We start from the raw sequence: 21,290 nt of genomic DNA, 5'->3' as shown, positions 1-21,290 counted from the left end.
TAGTCTAATCAGTGTTTGTGTTTTTGTTGTTGTTGTGATTATTTACACCCTCCATAGTGCTTTGGATGTAGTATTTTTAATCACACATTCTTGTCAAAATCATAATTGAACTGAGGGAGAAGGAGGGGAGTCTCTCTGCTCCTGTGCGCGCCCCCGTGAGTGTAGCGCTGGCGGGGTCTTGCGGTCCCTCCCTTCGCCATGCTCGCCCCCCCGAGGCGCGCGTCCGCCGCGGCCCGGTGTGTCCGCCAGGGGGCAGCTGTGTCTCGGTCTGAGGCTGCGCCGCTCCCGCTGCATCACAGAGAGGAAAATACCACCAGATGGCGGTTTAGGATTGCTGCTCTTCTCTCAAGGCGCGGTTCCGCTCGCACGGCCAATTTTCAATATTAAAATACGCACGATATTAAAACGATAATCGATTTATTATTTCGGAAGGTGACAATCGATTCGGCGATGTGCGCTAAAGGTGAGTGCCTTGTGTTTTTGTCGTGTTTTGAGCGGTGGGAAGGGAGACGGAGCACAGATTAAAGATGGTGGACACAGACAGGGAAGACTGGTTGGTTGGGGGATGGGCGTTAGCGGCTAACGGAGGTGAATGTGCTTTCTCTCTCTTCCTCAGTTACATTATAGCCTAGCAGAGCCATTAGCTTGCGAGCTAGCCCCGAAATTTCGGCAAGACAACTTGCTAGAGGGGCAAGTGGTTGCCGCAGCGCCGGCCTGTTTAGCCACCGATTTCCATCCGGCTCTTGAGTTTGGCTTGTCAACAAATAAAGAGCCATGCGGTGTGACGTGTTTTCTTGCTCTTTGCAAGGCAGGAATCAGAGCATCACCTTCTCTCATTTGCACAGCCGTATTATGATTACAGTATCTCCCTGCTGCCGTGTGCTGCTTTCTTTGCTTTGGTTTGTCATCAACGCAAATGCCACGTTGTTGTTGACTTTGTTGTTCTCACCAACCTCTGTGCAGTTTGGCTTTCTGCACACTCAGAGATGCACAGTGTGAGATGTGTGGATGTCCTCCTAGTGAGCTACTTTTCCCCCCGTGTCAACATCAGCATCCCCAGCTCCTTCTTTAAGTTTTCAGAGTAGTGGTTGACTTTTCACACGGCTAATGAACGTGTTGCTTTTTTAAATGAATGACAGCACGTGAACGCGTCTCAATTTACTGTTTGCAAGGGTGCGTGTTAAACAACATTATTATGGCGCTTCTTTCCCCTTCCCGCCCCCTTCTGTGCGGGAAGCAGGCAACACTGAGCGGGGAAACATGAGTCACATTAGGGGGGATGGGCTCCACCAGGCAGCCAGCCCTAAACGTCTAAACGGGCTCCAATAGTGGCCATCCCTCCCCTCTCACACTGACCTATGTGCAGCTCACCCTGTGCACAGCAGTTAGGGGTAGTTGATAGTGGGTCAGAGTGCCTCCTGGCAGTGTGCATGAATCTCAGATTGTTGCATAACTGCTTTGTTTACAGTCAGCCATGTGATTTTTTTTCCACGCAGGCTGTCTTGGATTGCTATCTGCAGCCCGCTCGCCTGCCAGCTTATCTTCCATTATCACTCAGTGTTTCCAGTCCATACTGCACAAGCCATAGTCCTTTTATCCTGCAGAAGTTTAGCAATACATGTTGGAAGAATTGCACTTGCATGTGCATGTGTGAAATAGTTTTATTCCTGTTGTGCTGTGAGCATATTATTTTAACTGAATGGCTGCTAAAAATGACTCTGTACTAGTGTTCCTGCATAAAAATATGTGTGCACATTTATTTTTAATGAGCCATAACCATAGCCTGTTCATAATTGAAGGGAATGTACCTATATATAAAGCCATGAAGTCATTATATATGTATTTTTATATCATAATATTGATATCTTGATATAGAAATGATTTTGTTTTTTCAATTGAGACACTTTTAATTGATAAAATAACCACAAATTAACATCTGAGGGTGTCCACAGGTCAGTAAAACGCCTCTAAATGTCTTCAATTCAGTCGTATGAATATCAGCGCTTAAAAGGCATTAAGTAGTTGTAAATTTCTGTGGTCTCAATTTAATTTAATTTATCCATATTTTTATGTCAAAATGAGTGTGTGAAAGTCCGCATTACTGATGTCACTAATCTTTAAACCTACCACTGAACTTTTAAAACAAGATTTGTCCAAAAATCATTCCTAAATTGGTTAAAAATTATGTTGGAAAGACCTTTAAAAGCATTAAATTTAAATGTCTGGTACCTGTAGACACCTTGTATCTGTTGTGGCTAACCCAGCGACTAAATTCTTGACAAATTGAGAACTTTATAACTTGATGCACCCTTTACATAAAAATTAAATGTTGCCATAATCAGTCGTGCTCATTTATTTATTAAATGTCATTCTTGATTGGACGATTTGAATGCAAATCTGCTTGGATATTTTAGAGTAGATCTCCACAGATAACTTGTCAGCTCAGGAAAAACGCAGGCTAATAGAAGATATCTTGGGTGCATCACCAGGATCCTTTGGTGTGACATGTATAATGTTATCTGAGATATCTTTATTTTTATGTCAAGATTAGTCAAGCTCTTCTGCATGAAAATCCGCATCACTGATGTTAGAAATTTAGAAACCCTACCACTGAACCGTAAAAAGATAATTTGTCCAAAAATGTGGCTTTAATTTGTTTAAAATGATCTTTTTAAGGTCTTAAAAGTAGACACCTTGTATCTGTTGTGGCTAACCCAGCAACGAAATTCTAGATAAATTAAATACTTTATAACATTGATTCACCCGTCATATATAAGTTAAATATTACCATAAACAGTTGTGCCCATTCATTTGCAACATTACCCAACAAATAGGTCCAGTACGCCCAGAGATGTTAAAAGGAAAGGGATAGCTAGACACATTTAGATTGTCTTTTGATATAGACTGTTATATTTTACAGCTAAATTTATATATTGAGTTTAATTTTTATGAATTTCTCATTTATTTTTACAGTCTTTTTCCACACGTCACACCTTTTTGAGAACAGTCTGATTGAGGCTAATAAATGGCTGTGATGTGAGTGCGATTTTTATTTTTTGTACGTCTTACTACAGTCCATTAAGTGCAGTGGGGCCACTGCTGTTTGGCATGATTCTTAAAATAGGCCACATGTTATTGCCGTTTGGTCTGTTGAATCGTGCTGCTAAATGTGAACCAGTTTTCCCATTCATAAAATGTATTTGCCTACCCAAAGAGATCTGTCCCTCCCTCCAAAATCTTTGCATTTATTATGTCATCCTTTCACAGTTTTGCAAGGAAACACAACTGAAGGTTTTGATTTAGTGTGAACTGTCCTTGAGTTGTGCAGCTGTGTTCATCTGTATGGACTGGAAAATGTCATTTGTGATGTGACGTTAGATTTAAGTGCAAATCTGTTTCGATATTTTCAAGAAGATCTCCACATATAACTTGTCAACTCAAGGAAAATGCTGGCTAAATGAAAATATCTTGGTTGCATCATCAGGATCCTTTAGTGTGATATGTACAAAGTCATTTGAGATCACACACACTCAGTGACCTTTGTTCCTCTTCCATGTAAAGAGTTACAGCAGACCTCATGTTTTAATGCCTGAGCACAGTTACAGTCACATCAAAGACATCCACCATCCAGGACCACATGGTGCATTTGGCTCCAGAATAGTCGCTTTAGATATTTCCATGTTAATACGAATGCTTAAAGTTGGTTTGATGCCAAACAGAGGAGCTCCGTGCTTTGGCTTGTCTTGAAGAAAAAACTCTTTGGACAGGATACAAATGGTTTTATCCCCAAGGAAGAAAACCACGGACCTAAAAAAAAAAATAAATAAAAAAATAAAAATCCACACAGTTTTCATTTGATAAATGTTCAGTTACACACCAGCCTGTCCTTGCCTTGGGCTGGGAAATGAGATTGTTTGGAGCTGACATGCGGTGGCATTTCTCGCACAACTCTGCAAAGGTGGCTGGTGTTAAGAACGTGTCATTGTATAAACCTTAAGATAACACTGAGGGTTAACAGGAATGGTGAATAATCCCTCCTCCTTCCTCCACCCCTTGAATTGCTTGGCTCTTCGCCCTGGCTCTTCCCATAATAGGCCTGTAACGGACCAAGAATCACATAATGGTTCTTATTAGTCGTATGAAGGCATATAGTTTGTAGTCATTTTAAATGCAATAATGGATATTATTAACTGATAGATGATGGGTGTATGTTTTTGAGGAGAATTGATCTCAGGCAGCTTCTGTAAAGAAAAGCAAATGTTGATTGTCTTATTTTAAATTTAAAGTTAACAAGCATTGCAAAAGACAACAACTCAAATTGCAAAGAGCAGATCTGGAATCTGTATTGTGACTCGTGCCATATAAAAGCCACTAAGCTGGAGGCTCTCACACCGCTCAAGTGCAGTGTTCTTTTTGTTAGAGCCATATGCTTATAATGATACAGCTCAGGAGATTATGTAATGGGTTTGACATTTGTCGGAGCCTATTACACGGCGACCTTGATGCAAGATGTTGGCTATAGACAGAACAGTATTTCCTGTTCGTACCGTTGTCCAGCCTTTGGTGGTTCAGAGTGTCAAGAAAAAACAAATATTGCTGCCATCTGTTCTCATTTAAATCTCTTTATTAATAGATTGAGCATGAGAGAAGCAGTGATTAGAGATAATTCTACCTCTTTATAATTATGTTTATGGTGATAATAGAAGAAGACAAATGTAGATAGGTGCATTTTATTGGTATGATGTGGCTATAGAATGACATGCAACATATATTGTTTGCTAAAATTACCTCAGCCTAGCACTCTGTTCATGTCAATATGCAAACAGACCTGCACAACGCTTTCTGAAACATTCTTGTCATCCTTGACTGATTTGCGGCTTTGCTTGTGATGTGGTTTCCTGTTGTGTAATTAGCTGCAATGCTGGTGTCAGATCTGATGTCTGTCACTTTGCAGAGCAGGGCAACCCAGGTCAAGTTGGAAATAAGATTTCTGCAAGCCAAGCTGAATTTGTTTGCTTAACTGTGGGCTGTTGAAATGACTTATGTCCTCTTTTTATTGAACGTAAGCCTGTGACAGTTGCAAAGAAGCAGCATTGTAGGCAAAATAAAAATACAACAGACACTATTTTAGTAGAGCTGCAAGGATTAATCGATTAGTTGTCAATAGGGCTGCAATGATTAATCGACTAATCGATGACTAATGGACTATTAAAATAATTGGTGACTATTTTAGTAGTCAACTAATCGCTTTGAGTCATTTTTCATAGAAAGGTACTATAAAAGTACCCCAAAACACTCTTATTGCAGCTTCTTACGTTCAGAAATTGGCAGCTTTACACACTCTCCCATGACGGTGAACTAAAACCCTTTGGCGTGAGTACAAAACAAGACATTAGATGACATAATTTTGGGGTTTGGGAGAGACAGATTGACATTTTTCAACATTTTAACACATTTTTTGATAAAATGATCAGTCGACTAATCGGGGAAATAATCAACAGATTAGTCGACAATGAAAATAATCGTTAGTGGCAGCCCTAGTTGTCAAGTGTTAAATTAATCGCCAGCTAATTTGATAATGGATTAATTGGGTTAAGTTCATTTTTAAGAAAGGAAAATATGAATATTTTCTGGTTTCTTTGCTTCTCTGCAACAGTAGACTCAATATATTTGCATTTTGGACCAAACAAGACATTTTAGGGTGTCGTTTTGGGCTTTGGGAAACACTGATCTACATTTTTCTCCATTTTGTGACATTTAATAGACCTACAACTAATCAAGAAAATCATCGACAGTTGAAATAATCGCTAGCTGCAGCCCCATATTTGTAACATTAGCCGATATACAATAAAATACCTAAAAACTGAACTGTGAACACCGAGTTGCAACGCTTATTTTTTGCACTTTTGAAAGCCAGACGAATTGAATTGTTGACATAGCTCTGATTTTTTTCATAACATTACTGTAATTTAATGGCATCACATAAACAATATCATTTCACTGCAGCCTCATTACACAAGCATTAGAGTGATGCCACATATTGATTGTGACCTTTTTAAAGCCATTACACTTACAAAGAAAACTCAGGCACCATTAAGTTAAATATTGATTATTTGGAGGCAATGCCAAAGTGTGAAGAGTTGGAGTAAATTACATTAACTACGACAGGTGCATAAATGTCACTATTTTTAATTTAAAGTAAATATACATTCTATTTATTGTTCTTACACAAGTCACAATCATCAGCGGTTAGTTAGTGCTTACAGGTGGCAACACATAAAACAAACATGGTAATCATAGATTTTTCTGCATTCAAGTTAAATCTCAGAGTCCAACAACAAGGTGGGAGCACCAGCTGGGGAGCACAGCATGTGCACTGGCTGGGAAGTAGATGTTTATACACACATATCAACATGGGTTTCCCTGCTATACCACAAGAGTGCTAATGCATGCTAGCTGTGCTTTACAGATGGCCTTGGCTCTTCTCTAACCACATGGCCAAAACAACCAAACCAGTAGTCTGAAAATGCAGAATATAACCATGCAGAGTATGGGGGAAATTGCCACGCAGATTGGAACGGAAAATTGCATGTTGTCAGGTAACATGATGAGACAGTGTTGACATGATGATGGGTCAGATAACGTGATGATGACAGCCGATTCATAAGGGAGGGAAATCTGTAGTGGAGGGTGTCTGTTATAGTAATGCTATTCAGCTGTCAGGTTGAGCAGTAATAAGATGAGGTGCGTCATGTCACGCATGTGTGTGTCTGTGTGTGTGTGTGTGTGTGTGTGTGTTTGAGAGGTTTGTGATCTCTCCCTGGTATTCCTCCATGGCTCAGTGGTTTCCCAGCTGAGCAAGCTGCTTTTACCTGCAGCTGACGCACGAGTGTGTTTGCTGATGCAGCCGAGCTACCGACTGGCAGTGGCTGTTAGTACTTTTAGAAAGAGAAACGGCACCAAGGCTTTACATCCAGATCTCAAGACACTTCCTTTTTGTATCCCACTGCCAACATTTAGAAAGGCATACTGCTATCTGGGTGCAATTATGAGTCTCAACATTATGAGTTGATCCTTGGTTCCTTGTACAGTTTTACTGTTTAATGTTGCAAACATAAATACTAGCCCTCAAATGAGACTGATTTAACTCCTCTGACTCCTTTGCCTTGAAAATTTGTGTTTAGCTAGATTTATTTGCAGTGATCTCACTAAACAGATTTGGAAAATCTCATTTTTTGGTCTGCTACAGCGCACATATCTGCCCTGGAAATTACTTCCTTTACATGCCCTTTAAATACACACAATGTTCCTCTTGTGACACACACACACACAAAAAGTGGTGAAGTCTATATTTCATTTACTTTGCATACTTGTATACTTATAGTTTTGTGATGGCGCCCCCTAGTTTTGCATTATTTGGCAGAATACTGTATCCATCTCTGTAGATGGAAACCTCATTTTGATGCAGCCAATCAAATCTTGCATAATACAGCAATGTCAGCGTTCTGTCAATGGCAGACTACTCTGAGCCACACAGCAGCTACACAACAACCCACATTAGTATCTCAGCTTAAGTCTCCTCATCCAACCTAGAAACATGAACACAGATCTTGTCCAGCACCTGCTTGTTGAATGAGCGGCCAAACAAACATTCGCCGGGGAAAAAGTGCACCGCTAACCTCGGTTTGCAGGCTAAATAGCTAATTAGCCGCTCAGCTGCAGCACATTAAACAGCATGTAAACATACCTACAGATGTCAGTTAAGTCCGGTTAAATGCTGTTGTGTTGCTCTCACTTCAATACCACCAACAGCATGCTCTGTCTGTGACATAGAGGCCACAGCACAAGGCTGAAGATTTAAAAAACATGATGACATTATTGTTGTCCTTAAAAAGAGATGACTAAGGGCCAATTCATTGTGTCTGCATGTGTGAGGCTCCACTTTAGTCCACGTAACATAAATGTTGTCGTTGAACCATGTCTGCAGGGGTCTTGACCCCTACGCAGCCATGTTTTTGTGAACACGGCCTGTACACATAGCTGGCATGCTTCAGTCTCTTGTTCCAAACTCCAGTCCTGTCCAAAGCACTGCCGTCAAGCCACCACGCTGCTGTGAAGTTTGTTTTAATGTGGATATTTATTAGATATTTACTCCAGACCCAGCAGCATCTTCTTAGTTTCACCTGATATCGGCAATAAAAAGATGATAAGCTAACCACCTAGCACTGCTGTTTACTGCTGGGGGTTGATGAGGAACCTCAGTTGTACTATGAATAGAACCACGTGCGCATCCGTGTAACCACAGCTATCTGTGGACTTTCAATGGGGATAGTATGTCTGAGCATTAAATGTAATGTCAGCTGGAGTTTAAGATGTTCAGCTTACATATTGGTGTATTTTGTGGTACTGCAAACAACTGCGATGTGGAAACTTAAGAGCACAGACACTGAGAAAAGACCTTTCAGTGAAGCAGGAGACATCTTATGTCTAGAAGTTAAACTTTTATAATGAAAAATATTTATAGATTATGGATTTTTCAATGAGGAAGAAAGATTTTATTTTATTTTTAAAGCATTTTGAACCAAGGAACTTAACCTTTTGTGGAAAAACAAATCAGGCACAAGTTATTTCTCAGATATTTTTTGTGTCATAAATATGTTCAGTTAGATTTCACTGTTGGACTTGTTGTGTTTGTTTTTGTATTTAACTCAAGGACTTGGGTATTTTCTCCACCATTGCGTGTGTACTCAAGAAGCCTGTAATGTATTATAAGTCTCAACCACACAGTGGCTCAATGAGATGTAAATCCATGGCAGCACAACACAAAAATATGTAGGTAATTATTGTAATTCTGAATTCATTATGGATTTGTGATAATGTGCTAATTTGCTGTGCTGCTCACTTTGTTCAAGCTGACTGCGACCACAAACTTTCCTCTCACTGGCAGCACAATAAGAGAAACATAACTGTGTTGTTTTTACCATCACTTGAAAAACATCCAATTAAAATTCCAAAGCAGCATTTTTCACTTTACAATTCTGATTATATAAGGGAGTGAAATCGTTGCTATTATTAGCTCAGTCGCATCAGAAATGCGTTGTTATTCCTGGAAGTGCTTTTCTACACAAAGACAGGTAGTGCAGACGTTTTGAACAGCGAGTATTTGATGAGAACGATTCACAAAATCAATGGTACAGTGACTGAAAATTGTGTATTTTGTCATCCATTGAAAAAAATGTCCAGTTGTTATCAGAGGATGTTTGGATGGATGTTTTGGTTTGTCTCATCTGCCTTCAGCTGTTTGGAGGACAGTGGGGAAGTGTTGCTCCCGCCTGTGTTTGGATTGCCTGCCCCGTTGATACTGACAGCAGTTCATTTTTTGTACATCTGCACTGTGAAGTGGAGCTTTGTAGACTGGAACACCTTATTAAAGACTGAGCCTGAGACAGACGGCTCAAAGAACAGACTGCCACCAGGGCTTTATCCGCACTGAGCGCACGCAGGGGAGAGTTTAAGATGGTATGAGCAGGGAGCTTTTGTGTGAGGCACATTCTCTGTACATTTACATTTTGTAAAGAATATATTAAGTTGTCAGTTGTCGGCTGCACAATGCACAGAAAAACCATATTGCAAGTATTTTGACAGATAAAGTGACTGCAGAATCATGAAGTAAGGATTTTAGTGGGAATTATAATTTTTGCATTTCATTTTCACAGAAAAAACAAATCTGTACCCAACTCAGAATTTTGTCAGTCGAGTCAGATTTGGTCGTTGAATATCGAATATTAAAATTTGAATGGGGTTCAGTGGGACAATCAGTGACAGCGGCATTCAGGCAATATGGTAAACATGCTAATGGCGCTACCAACGGACTGGAAATGTGCAACATAATTTTTTGCTGACGCTAGATAGCAAACAAAAGCCAGAGACTGTGTCGTGTTAAGTCCATTTGAGCTGTAAATTCACCACTACCAAGCAGAAGTGAGAAGATAATGTTGTCACGTAGCCTTACAGTGGAAGTTTCTCCTCCTCTGTGCCACTGTGTCATGTATGTAAGTGCTCATTTCACAGCAAAAATTGGGGACCGAAATGCCCCCAGAAATACACTGCACAGCACAGACTGCTAGACTTGAAGAAATCTCAGTGAACTGACGATTCGAATCTCTGACTTTCAAGGGGAAGCCCTAGAAAAAAATAAAAAATGACAAGAATGTGATTTTTGTTGTGGTCTGTACCAAACAAGTATGTTCCTTTACATCAAGAATATGATTTTTTTTGTGACAGGGAATTACTTTCATTTATTATGGTATCTTGTGACACATTTCACCTTTTATCAAAAAATTGCAATTTGGATATTGCACTTGGCTATATTGTGATTTGGATAAAATTTCAATAGCTTATACAGCCCTTGCTGTCAACGTTTAACAAGAAATGGATTGGCAAAGACTACAGACATTGTGTACGACAATTTTATTTAACCCCCTGCCCCGTGTAATGATTTTGCTTTATAACACACTATAATGTAGTTGTAAACGGATAAAAGGGACATTTTAAGTATTTATTAATGTCTTTATTCGCTGCTGTAACTCCTCCTGTGAGGCATCCATAAGTGGTTAATGGTGTATAAACAAAAAATGAACGACAGTATAGTTAAACACAGTTGCAGTACGACAAAATATGTCCCAATAGGAGAAGTTATAATTGCTGATGAATACAAAACATAAAAATGCTTAAACATTCGTGAACAACTGGATTTTTTTAACCCGTGTTTTACCAGGGAGTAGAGCCGCAATGATTGATTGGTTAGTTGTCAACCGTTGAATTAATCAACTAATTTGACAATTGAATAATTGGTTTGAGTAATTTTTTAAAAGTAAAAAAAAAAAGTCAAGACTTCCTGATTCCAGCGTCTTAAATGTTAAAACTTTCTAGCTTTTTTTACTCCTCTTTGGCAGTAAAATGAACTTTGCAGATGTCATCTTGGGCTTTTTTAAATGCTGACCTACAATAATTTAAAAGTTTAGACACTTTAAAGACCAAACAACTAATTGGTTTATTGATTAAAAGAAAAAATTGACAATGAAAACAAGAAAGTCCCAACTGAGATCAAAAATCCCTTCTAGCAGAGAGATCTGGCCCAAGGTAGCGGCTGCACAAAATCACAACATATTAAAATACAACATGATATACAATATTTTATTGTATATTATTATTAAAATTAATTATAGTGGACAATAGTGTCTTCCAAACATCTCTAGAAATGTTTACATAGTGCTTATAAAATACAGTAGAAATGTGAACAGTAAAACAATTTGAGGCGAATGCACAGAAGAATTAAAAATGATAAAATCAAACAATAAAAAGCACAAAAGCAAATAAAATAGATAAGAAAGGACTAAGCAACATTTCAATCAAAGACCAGGCTTTTTCACATTTAAATGTATGAACACTTTCAGCTGTCTTCATATCCTGATGCTCGGAGCATGTCAAACTGAAAGCTAGCTCACCAAATACTGTTCATTTTTTCCTAATTCCTGGGTGGAAAGAATTTCTCTTGGAGCTTTGGCCAAGAGTGTGTTAGTGAAGTCAAAGTCCTGGATTTGCATAGACATCGATTAAAACATGTGAGTTGTATCTGTGTCTCCCCAAGGAGTGCAGTCGGGAGTTATTTTTATGATATGGAAAAGAGAGGTTATGATACATTATTGATCTCTTTTGGGGGCATTAAAGAGTTGCCTCCAGTTTCAAAGGCAGAGATTGACATCCTGCTTACAGAGTCTCCCAGGGTCGACGTCTGGGGGATAAGTAAATTCTCACCTCAGCTTCCAGGGTTTTGGCTCGTTTTTCTGTGATTTACGTACGTTTGGAGCAGCCAGATCTAAATTTGGCACCAGCTCAGACCCGCAAATCCTTTAGGTGTCATTTATACAGGCGAGGTTAACAACCAGCTTCAAGCAACTGCATATACCAGCTCCTCAGCATCGGCTGTGCTGTGGCAGTGTGTGTGTGTCTCAGCGGTCAGCGTTATTTGTACACACTCTTACTTAATATTGATTTGCTGGCCTGTGCCAAGTCAATTCTGTGGCTCTACAGAGTGGAAATGAAGTGGTCGCACAACAGAAATTTCAGCAAAGTGAGCTCCAAGACAGGGCTCCCTTGCAGATCTGGAAACTGTAAATGTGCCAGTTATTTATTGGATTTGGAAACTTTTAGAAACAAATTGATATTCTCATAAAAGAGGCTGTATGAAAAAAAAAGGAGGTCTGGAAAAGTATTTCAGGGCGGAAACATGTCTAGAAAGTTGATGCTGTGACTGAGGCAACAAAACCGTGTTATCTAATGTACATGTTTCCATGGCTTTTGAGATGAATCCCATCGAGGACTCCTACAAGTGGGGATGTGGTGGCCTGGCGGGCTAGATTTGCTCACTACGCTGCCCTGAGACATCATTAGTTTGTATCACTCATACCCCATCTGCTCTCTCGGCCTGCGCAGAGGGGATTAAGGGGTTTCCCTGCCCGCACTGGCTGACTCCAACAGATTATTTACCCGTAAACCTTTTTCCTTATTCCCCACTGACTGCGTATTATCCTGCCAGCAGTATCCACATGTAGACCAAACAGTCCAACACAGTATCAGACAAACACACTGCCAACAGCTTCCTCAAACTGTTGAGAGTTGTGTTCAAGGCTGGCCTTGTTTGAACACCATCCACAGCGCCCAGATAGAGTATATCATCAATGCATGGTTACCACAGCTGGGATTTTATTGATTTGATTTAGTAAGAGGGAAAGAAATGTTCTTCATTCACCACAAAATAACGCAAACTGGAAAGTAGTTTTGGTCACAGTTTCGTGAGACAGACAACAATTTTGAAACAATGATGACTTGCTGATGTATCCTAGCTTAATGCATTAAATATAAGGGCTTAAAAATCATGCATGCTCTACATGGTGCAACTGTTATTGTAGCCTCTGGCTGCATATAATGATTATTTCATTGAAATCAATGATGATATTTTTGTATGTGTAATCTGATCTTCTCTGTTCTTTGTTGTGGTAGTCGGTTCAGGCGCATGAGCGTGTTCGCACTGCACTGTTTGTGCTTTTAGCATCGTTAGCTGCTAGCTACCAGCTTAGCCAGCTTCATGTAAAGACCCATGTGGAGATATGAATCTATTACGGGGTGTTTACAGGTCCTTAGAAAGTCTTAAGCCCCTTTTACACTGCCAGATTTTCGGCGAATGTTGGGCCGTTTTGCCGGCAAGCTGCGAGCATTTAGACACACAGAGCCGGATTGGCGAGTTGATCCGAGGTGCCCAATTTTCCGCCGCGTAGGGGTAAACATATTGGCGGAACCCTTTTTAGTTTAAAAAGAGCGAGGCAGCCTTCCACAACGGGAGGGGCTGTTGAAGACTTGTGGGAGGAGCTGTTGATGACGCCGCACGTTCGATCCACTGGAGGTGGATGAGGAAAACAGCTGATAGCAGGAATTAGCGAGCAGCTAGTAGCAAGAGGGAAACGCAAACCTGACAGACACTGTAAAGATGAGCAACTGGGGAGAGGAGGAATTGCGCGCCCTCCTTGTCCTCGAAACAAAGAGGCCATTAACTGTCAGATGACGGGGACGGTGAAGAACGGGCCAACTTATGAGAGAATCGCCAAAGGACTGACCAGCCGCGGCTTCCCTCGGAGCACGTTACACGCTAGGCTACATGTTTTGTTACTTGCTCACGCCCCTAATTGACCCTAAAAAGGTGCATTCTGTATAAACAAAAGTAGGCAGGTGGCATTTCGCCGCACTCCCCGATTTTGTTTTTATGTTGCCAATGCTGAAAAAAGACGGATTGGGCTTTCCTGCACATTTGCACAATTCCTGTTTAAAAAGGGCCTTTGATTGTCTTAAATTCAGCTTCAATGGGTCTTAAATATTTTCTGTCACATTACCGCAAAAATTCCTCCAGCTTGACAGACCCAATGACTGTTTACAATCATTGGACAGATGAAAGAACTGCAATAATAAATCGCATTAATGACAGCGATTAAATTTGGTTTTCTTTTTACATTAAATGTTAACTCACCCAATTGTTGTCATTTTTCATCATCAGTGACTGACATCATTGTGTTGATTTAGGTTTGGTCTTAAATATCATATAAGGTGGTATTAAAAAGGTCTTAAAAAGTCTTAAATTTGACTTGGTTATATATGTAGGCACCCTGTATTAAAATGAATATTGTACTGAATATTGTACAGAGCTCCTTTAAGTCTATGAAATGTCAAATGAACAGTAAAAAAAAATCCCATTATAAGTTCTGAAGAGACAATGTAACATCTTGAAACATCATGTTTTGTCTGACCAACAGTCTCGAATTTAAAGTTATTTGATTTTACATACTATAAAACACAGACAACAAATTTTTCAGGTTTAAAAAGCAGGAACATTATGATAAATTTTTGCCATTTTTGCTTTATTAAACAGCCTTAACAGTTAATTTATCTTCAAAATCATGAAGGTGCCTGTAGCAACTTAAAACCTTTGCACACCATTTTTGTCCAAAATTGTAGCATGTTTAAATGAAATATGACCTCACATTGTGTCAACTACATTTACACACTGACTCTAAAATGTACGTCCATGATTAAAGTTCAGTATTCTGTGTTTTTTCTCATCCATCAATAGCCTATAAAGAGCTGTTTGACCATGAAGCTCTGAAGACAACGTGGTGTAACCTGCAGGACTCGTAGCTACATCCACAACAAGAGAGAGGAATGGGGTGCACAGCATCATTTCATAACTTAGCTAGCCTAATTTTAACAGCTCAGATAGTAATATTCAAGTTGCTGATGATGACGAGGAGGATGTAATAGAGGATGACGACCGCACACAGACAGCTCAGCTCCTTCAGGTAACCGCCGTGCTAAATGCATGATGCGGGCAGAGAGTGGTCACAGCCAGGGAGGAACCGCCAGTGGAGAGAGTCAAAGGAGGAAATGTGTCTTTACGTTTTGTCTCGTACTGTGAATATTCGAAAAGAGCTATAAAATGCATCTGACTTTTATCATATGACGATTAAAGACTGCATACGAAAAAATACAGACTTGGTGTGCAAAGGCCATTACCCAGTGGCTCTCATCCCTAACCTACAGTCAGTATTTACCTACAAGTGCTTTGTAGTAGATGATGATTTTCCACTTGGGCTTTTTGAATTGGATTGGCTGAGCTGTTTGATCTACTTGTCTCCGTGGTCTCAGCACAGCCAGGCCTGGCAACCTGCACAAACTGCCAAGGATTCACTGGGGCAAACCTTTTTACAAAGCCAAATAATAATATCCTAACTGTGGAGCAGGAATACAGGAAGAGCTGCTTCTAGTGATTTTTTTCTTTACTCTTTCATACTGTTCATTTGCAGATTATTTTCTTGATTAATATAATAATTAATGGGTCTAAAGCCCAATGTGATGCCTTCAAATGTCTTTAAGTTTTTCCTGCTAACAGTCCAAAATCCAAAGACATTGAATTTACTATTACTTAAATAAATGAAAGCAGCAAACTATCACATTTCAGGAGCTGGAACCAAAAAAAAGCAGTTCTGTCTAAAATAAAATCCAATTAAAAAAAAACCCAGACGCCTTGCTGGGAAGCCGATGGAGCTCTGTAGCAAGCTTTCCAGCTTTGGGGCACTTTGCAGCACATCTGCCTTCTTTTTTAAGCTGGTGGCTCCGTGGAGCTCCTAGACTCAGGCCTGAAGCACACCCAAGCTGGGCAGCTGGGAAGCCAGCCATGGATTTCTGCGGAGGGCCTCCCAGCTCGGTGGTGCTTCCACTTCCTGTCTGAACCCAATGTTCTCACCCACATGCGCTCTGAGGTACCGAAATATGGTACAGATTCATCTAATTTGAATTGCCACTTAGTAGTACCAATGTAATTCGGCCGGTGTCCTTAAAAGTACCAAGCTTGGTACCTAAACTTTTTGTACATAGAAGAATTCGGCTCTGTTTCTACCTTCGCTGTTGGAAAGTGGAACAACAATGCTGCCTTCCATCCCATGTTCACACCTTTAACATAGAACAGCGATGCAGAATAATGGTACATCATTCTTATGATTGCTTATTCAGTGTGAGAAGGCTGCTATGAGAGCAGAGAAAACTCTTGTACAAAGTTGTAACCCATGCACGTTTAGTATTTATACTTTGTAATTACAGTAGCCATGAAACATTAATCAAAATGTCACCCAGGACATTTTCGGAAAGCTGACTAATTGCCTAATCTAATTTGTGTCTGTACCACTCAGAGGTAATGATCTGCTTGTTGTGTGTTTGTCTGAAACACTCCAACTGTCCTCAGTAGACAAAACTGTAGACACATCTCAGTATGAATCCAGCATGTTGCTGGTTTATTTTTTTAATGTTGTCCTCCTTCTCTTTGTCTTGCCATTTGTGTCAGACACCTGGCTGGGATTTACATACACTGCCTCCTTGGTGCACTGTTTTAAATCAACCATCTGCTCCAGTCAGAGCTCACTAGCCTCTTCTTTTGATTCCCTCACTCTCTGTCTGGGCAGTCATTATTCCCCACAGCTGCCTGTACATTATTACTACATAACACCATTTTTTCGCTTTGACATCTGCCTGCTCAGATTAGCAGGCTTCTTTCGCTGTTGTGAAATCTTTGACGTGCCGCTAGATCATTAGGAAGTAATAATGGGTGTTAGGAGTAATGGCCTTCGCAAGGGATGTGTGTGTGTGTGTGTGTGTGTGTGTGTGTGTGTGTGTGTGTGTGTGTGTGTCTCAGTCTGTGTGTGTGTTTATGAGTGTGTGTCCTCCCTCTTTCTTCCCCTGTGCTAGACGTGAATATGAGGCAGACTGAAAATGTGGGCCAAGGTGAGAGAAGGGAGCCCAGACAGATGAGAGACGAACAAATGAGTCTCTTTTCCTTGTTCTACCCCACTCCCTCTGCTGCTCTCCCCCTCTGTGCTGCTGTCACACTCTCTCCCCCCTCTCCTTACCTCCCCCCTTCTCCCATTTACCCCCCCATTCCCTCCCCAAATCCCTCCCCACGTCTTCTCGCGGCTCCATTTTGCGTCAGCTGCAGCCGAGCAGGCAGCCATTGCACAGTGAGGGGGAGAAGCCTGTTCTCTGCTTTATCCGTCTCTTTTATGCCGCTCCATAGCCTTGCCCTTTTTTTTCTTATGATCTATTTATCCTTTATTCACAGAGGTAGTTCTCAGGAGATTAGGGGGGAGAAAAATCTATTTTTCAACAGAGATCTTATCAGTTTGTGCAGTTCACACAGCATCCTTCCCCTCCCCTCCTCTTTGCTAAGATCAGGCTTTGTGTGCTGCAGAGATCGAGCGTACAGTAGTTTGTGGCAATAACAGATGGCTGTCCGTGTGTGTGTGTGTGTGTGTGTGTATGTGTGTGTGTGTGTGTGCGCGCGTGTGTGCAGGAACATGACTATGTGTCTGACTCTGTGACTCTCCGTGTCGGATGGGTAATCTCCCGTGTGACATAATCATAATCTGGTTAAACCAGACGGCCACAGTCGGCCTCAAGGCTGTTCCACATTACAAGGCCAAGGCTCTTTGGTCTCAGTATGTATGGAGGCTGGCAGCATGATAAAGTGCAATTATTGTCCTGGTCGTACAGCTTGTAGCGATGGCCCAGAGGGACCGATTGGGGTTCAAGTTCGCAAGTCGGACTCTGGTTGGCCTTCATTGTGCAGAGGGTTGAGACCAATTTGTTTTTGTTCAGTCTTTAAAGCAGTGTACAGTGTTGGTTTTTTTTTTTTTTTTTTAAATTTCCTGCCATTTGTTTTGACTTTGATTAAAAGTTGGAGCTTGGGATTCCACACTGCTTGGAAGGAAAAAGATGAAATAATCAGGAGGTGGGAAACATTTTCTCACACCTCAGTTCATCATGAGATCAACTCAACTTGGTGCCCACTAGTGCTGCAAATAGAGCTGCAAGGATTAGTCCACTAATCATTGAGTCCATTAACAAAAATTTAATCGCAGAGTTTCCAACACATTCATTTATTTGTGGCGGCCCGGCAATTTTAAAACATCTGCCGCCACAAATAGAATTTCTATGAGAGCGTGACCTTTATTAGGAGCATTATTGGAATATGTATACCATATGGTTGTTTATTATTTATAGCACCACAATGTTGGGGGCAGAGGGAACACGGGGCAGAGACTGAGCAGCACAACATCAGGCGCATTGAAAGTGAAACTTAGGGGCCATACTAATGCAGTTTCTTTAACGGCCAGGACTTGTGTGCTTATTCTGTGCCAATTTTCAAGGGTGTGGAGACAGGTTGCGTCTGAAATTGCTAAGCAACCATCAGCCACAAGCACTATATCATAGCCTACTTACATGAAATCCTGAGTGCAGAGCTGATCTTCTTCCATGTTTTTTTAAGTGTATATTGCCTGTGGGACAGATGTAAAGCTCTTGGAAGGTCTACAGTAAAATGATCAACTTATTCTTTATATTTACCTCGGACTGATTTGTAAGGAAGAAGGGAAAGATATCTGTCAGCTGTGATTGGTTGTTCACCATCACAGGGTCTAGGGCGCGCCCTGAAAAATAGGCACTCAGGAATTCATTGTGGCGGCGTTAGTCGAGTGTTGGAGTGCACCTGCCACGCAGCCACATTGAAAACAATGGATTTGAGGGTGCAAAAAATGCAGAATATGTACGATCCCTTAGCTGTTTATTCTGCTGAGTATATAAGTTTGCATTCACTTGCAGCAGCTGCTCCTCTCCATTGATCTGATCTGATCAGCTGTAAACTGCTCGCCAGTTCAATTATCCATCCCACAAGTCACAAATAGCTACTAAGGAAAGCAAAGAACTCATGGATAGCGCTGCCCGCAAAATGGAGCCGCGATAAGTTGCATTCACGGACCAGCAAAGATCTCAGAATTTAAAAATGGGACAAAGGGTGAATGATACGAAGGGACACAAAGACATTTCAAAGAAAATATAATAAAGTTTGCTAATGCCCAATGCCCAATGCCCAAAATTTGTACAACCAACAGTCCAAAACCAAAATTTATTAAGGTTTCTATCATAAGAGACAAAACACAGCAAATATCTGCATTTGAGAACTCATTGGCTTAAAACTGTAAATAAGCAATTAATCAGTTTTCACACTTTTGCCATTTAATTTTCAGTCGGTCAGCTAATCTTCTAATTGTTTCAGCTCTTGTGCAGTCAAGAGTAAACACATTCTACTTTCATGATACTTCTTTGTCTCTGCACAAGTTTGTGGTCAAACATTTGCATTGTTATTTTTCCCTCCTGAAAGTCAAACGCCTAAAGATCAATAATGACACATTCTCCACCTCCACCCTCTCTCGCATGGTTATAAACAAATTCAGTGTTACATATTTGCCCGGGATGAGCAGAGAGCAGGATGCATCTGTGGCTGCGGGATGATTTCAGTAGCAGGAAATACTGTCGTTAATTTGAAGACTGTTGAGTTTAATGAGGCACCCTTATGCTAAACACTGCTGTAATGTAGCTGATGTCATGCTTGTGGGGATCGGCACATAATACAATATAAAAGCAGTGTGGATGATCACCCATGGCTGACATACAGTTGTTAACCTTCTGCCTTATATCAGTGCAGGACATGTATTTCAGTTAATATTTGTCAGGGGTTGTAAAGGCGTTGACATCACTTTATTGCCACTTTAATTTGAGCCGGCAGGTGCTAGTTTGAATGCATCATCGGACCAAATTGGAGCTCTCCCAGCTCTGCCTGTCTGCAGTTGGCAGGACTTAATTTAACATAGAGCCCTGGTGAGAAAGTATGCAAGGCATCCTGCAGCTTAGGTAGAGCAATGCATATGAATTAAAGCTATTACTAGTATGTGATGTATGCCTTTTGTCTGCTGAGTCAAGAGGACGCCTGAACTTCCTGCTTGTTTATTGACGGTGCAGCATGTACAAATCATGCAGGTTACCGCCTGCTGTTGTCGTTCCCTGTTTCTGTTCTGGTTCCTCACAGGCAGATCAGTTTCGTCTGATCCTCCAGCGTATCTCTACTTGTTTGGTTTGCTTCTGTGTTGATACGTCTTCCCTGAATGCCTCTCTGCATTTGTTTTAAATGTCTTGCGCTGACTAGCAGACGTTTTATCTGAGGCAATTTCCCAATTATAGTTTGCACATTGACATCGGCACAGTGGCACAGGTCTGAATCGAGTGCCATCAGATTAATTTAAAGGCTGCAGCAGCTCAAGGTGAAACATGCAGAGAGGGAGAGAGATTAAATGCAGGTTTTATACTGCCTTTTGAGATCACTGTAATAAATGTTGGTTGTTATCTCAGTCAGTTTATTAAACTGGGAAACACTGAAAGGGCAAACTTTGCCTATTATTAGATCAGTCTTTAAAAACTGTTTTCATCACATAATGCAGCCCCTCTTACAATAATTATCAAATTAACAGTCTCTCCATGTTTTTCCAATTATCATCATTCATACCAACTGCATGGATGATTAAATGTGAGCAAATAGGAATTAGCTCAAGTTAATGTCCTGTCGCTCACTGCTTGTGCACTGTTGTTCTGCTACTGTAAAACAGGCAGCAGAATTGGCCGTGTATAACATAGACATCAGCCTTATCTGCATAACAAAATGCCATCACTTTAACATGTAGATGAAGCCACCGACATTTTGTACTCTATGTCTGAAGGAAGTCGAGGTGCTCATGAACACCAGCGACTGATCTCCTTACAGTAAGACGGCTCCATTTGCATTGTGAAATTTATTGAAATTAAATTCAGGCACTACTCGGTTCATAATTGGTTTAAGCAACACCCCATTTAATGTGCTACCTTTTAGGGGAACATCCAATCAGTGTTGATGGTAAATGTACTCGATTAAAGCAATAAATTCCTCGGTGATCACTAATTGCAATAAACAATACTATGGTCATTGTGAGACCATTTTAAGCCACTGATTTAATGATAATACAATAGCAAGATAGTGCAAGCACACCCTTTATAAGAGCAATTAACTTTTAATTCTGAAAAATATTCAGACATTGGGACTGGAATATGAAAAAAAAATATATATAACAAGTTTTTCTAAGAAAGTAATTAACTGCTGGGAACCAGGCAGCTTGCTGGTGTATTTAAAGTGTAGAGGATGAAGTTGTTGGAGGTTTTAAACTACAAAAGACAGAGTTTTTGGCTCATTCCCTGGTGTTTGCAAGGTAACTGCTATCAGGACTGTGGCTCCTTTACTCCAGAAGTGCAGCTGCAGGCTACCGCTATGCTAC

The 21,290-nt window shown here is 40.6% G+C and overlaps 1 protein-coding gene across 3 annotated transcripts in view; it reads left to right on the top strand.

Moving 5' to 3' along the window:
- The first annotated feature begins 259 nt into the window (after nt 1-259).
- The window catches only part of stag1a (stromal antigen 1a), a 62,693-nt gene continuing 41,662 nt past the window's right edge, over nt 260-21,290 (top strand). The window contains exon 1 of one of the 3 annotated variants that reach the window (XM_049596048.1): nt 260-463. The gene's annotated coding sequence lies outside the window, so the exon portion shown is untranslated. Of the gene's footprint in view, nt 464-530; nt 589-14,710; nt 14,907-21,290 lie in introns of those variants that run through there. The other 2 variants (XM_049596050.1, XM_049596049.1) reach the window with 2 other exon arrangements.

Source organism: Epinephelus fuscoguttatus, linkage group LG14 (genome assembly GCF_011397635.1).
Source record: "Epinephelus fuscoguttatus linkage group LG14, E.fuscoguttatus.final_Chr_v1".
Classification (NCBI taxonomy): domain Eukaryota; kingdom Metazoa; phylum Chordata; class Actinopteri; order Perciformes; family Serranidae; genus Epinephelus; species Epinephelus fuscoguttatus.
The sequence above is the reverse complement of the archived record's forward strand: the minus strand, read 5'-3'. Positions and strand labels throughout refer to the sequence as shown.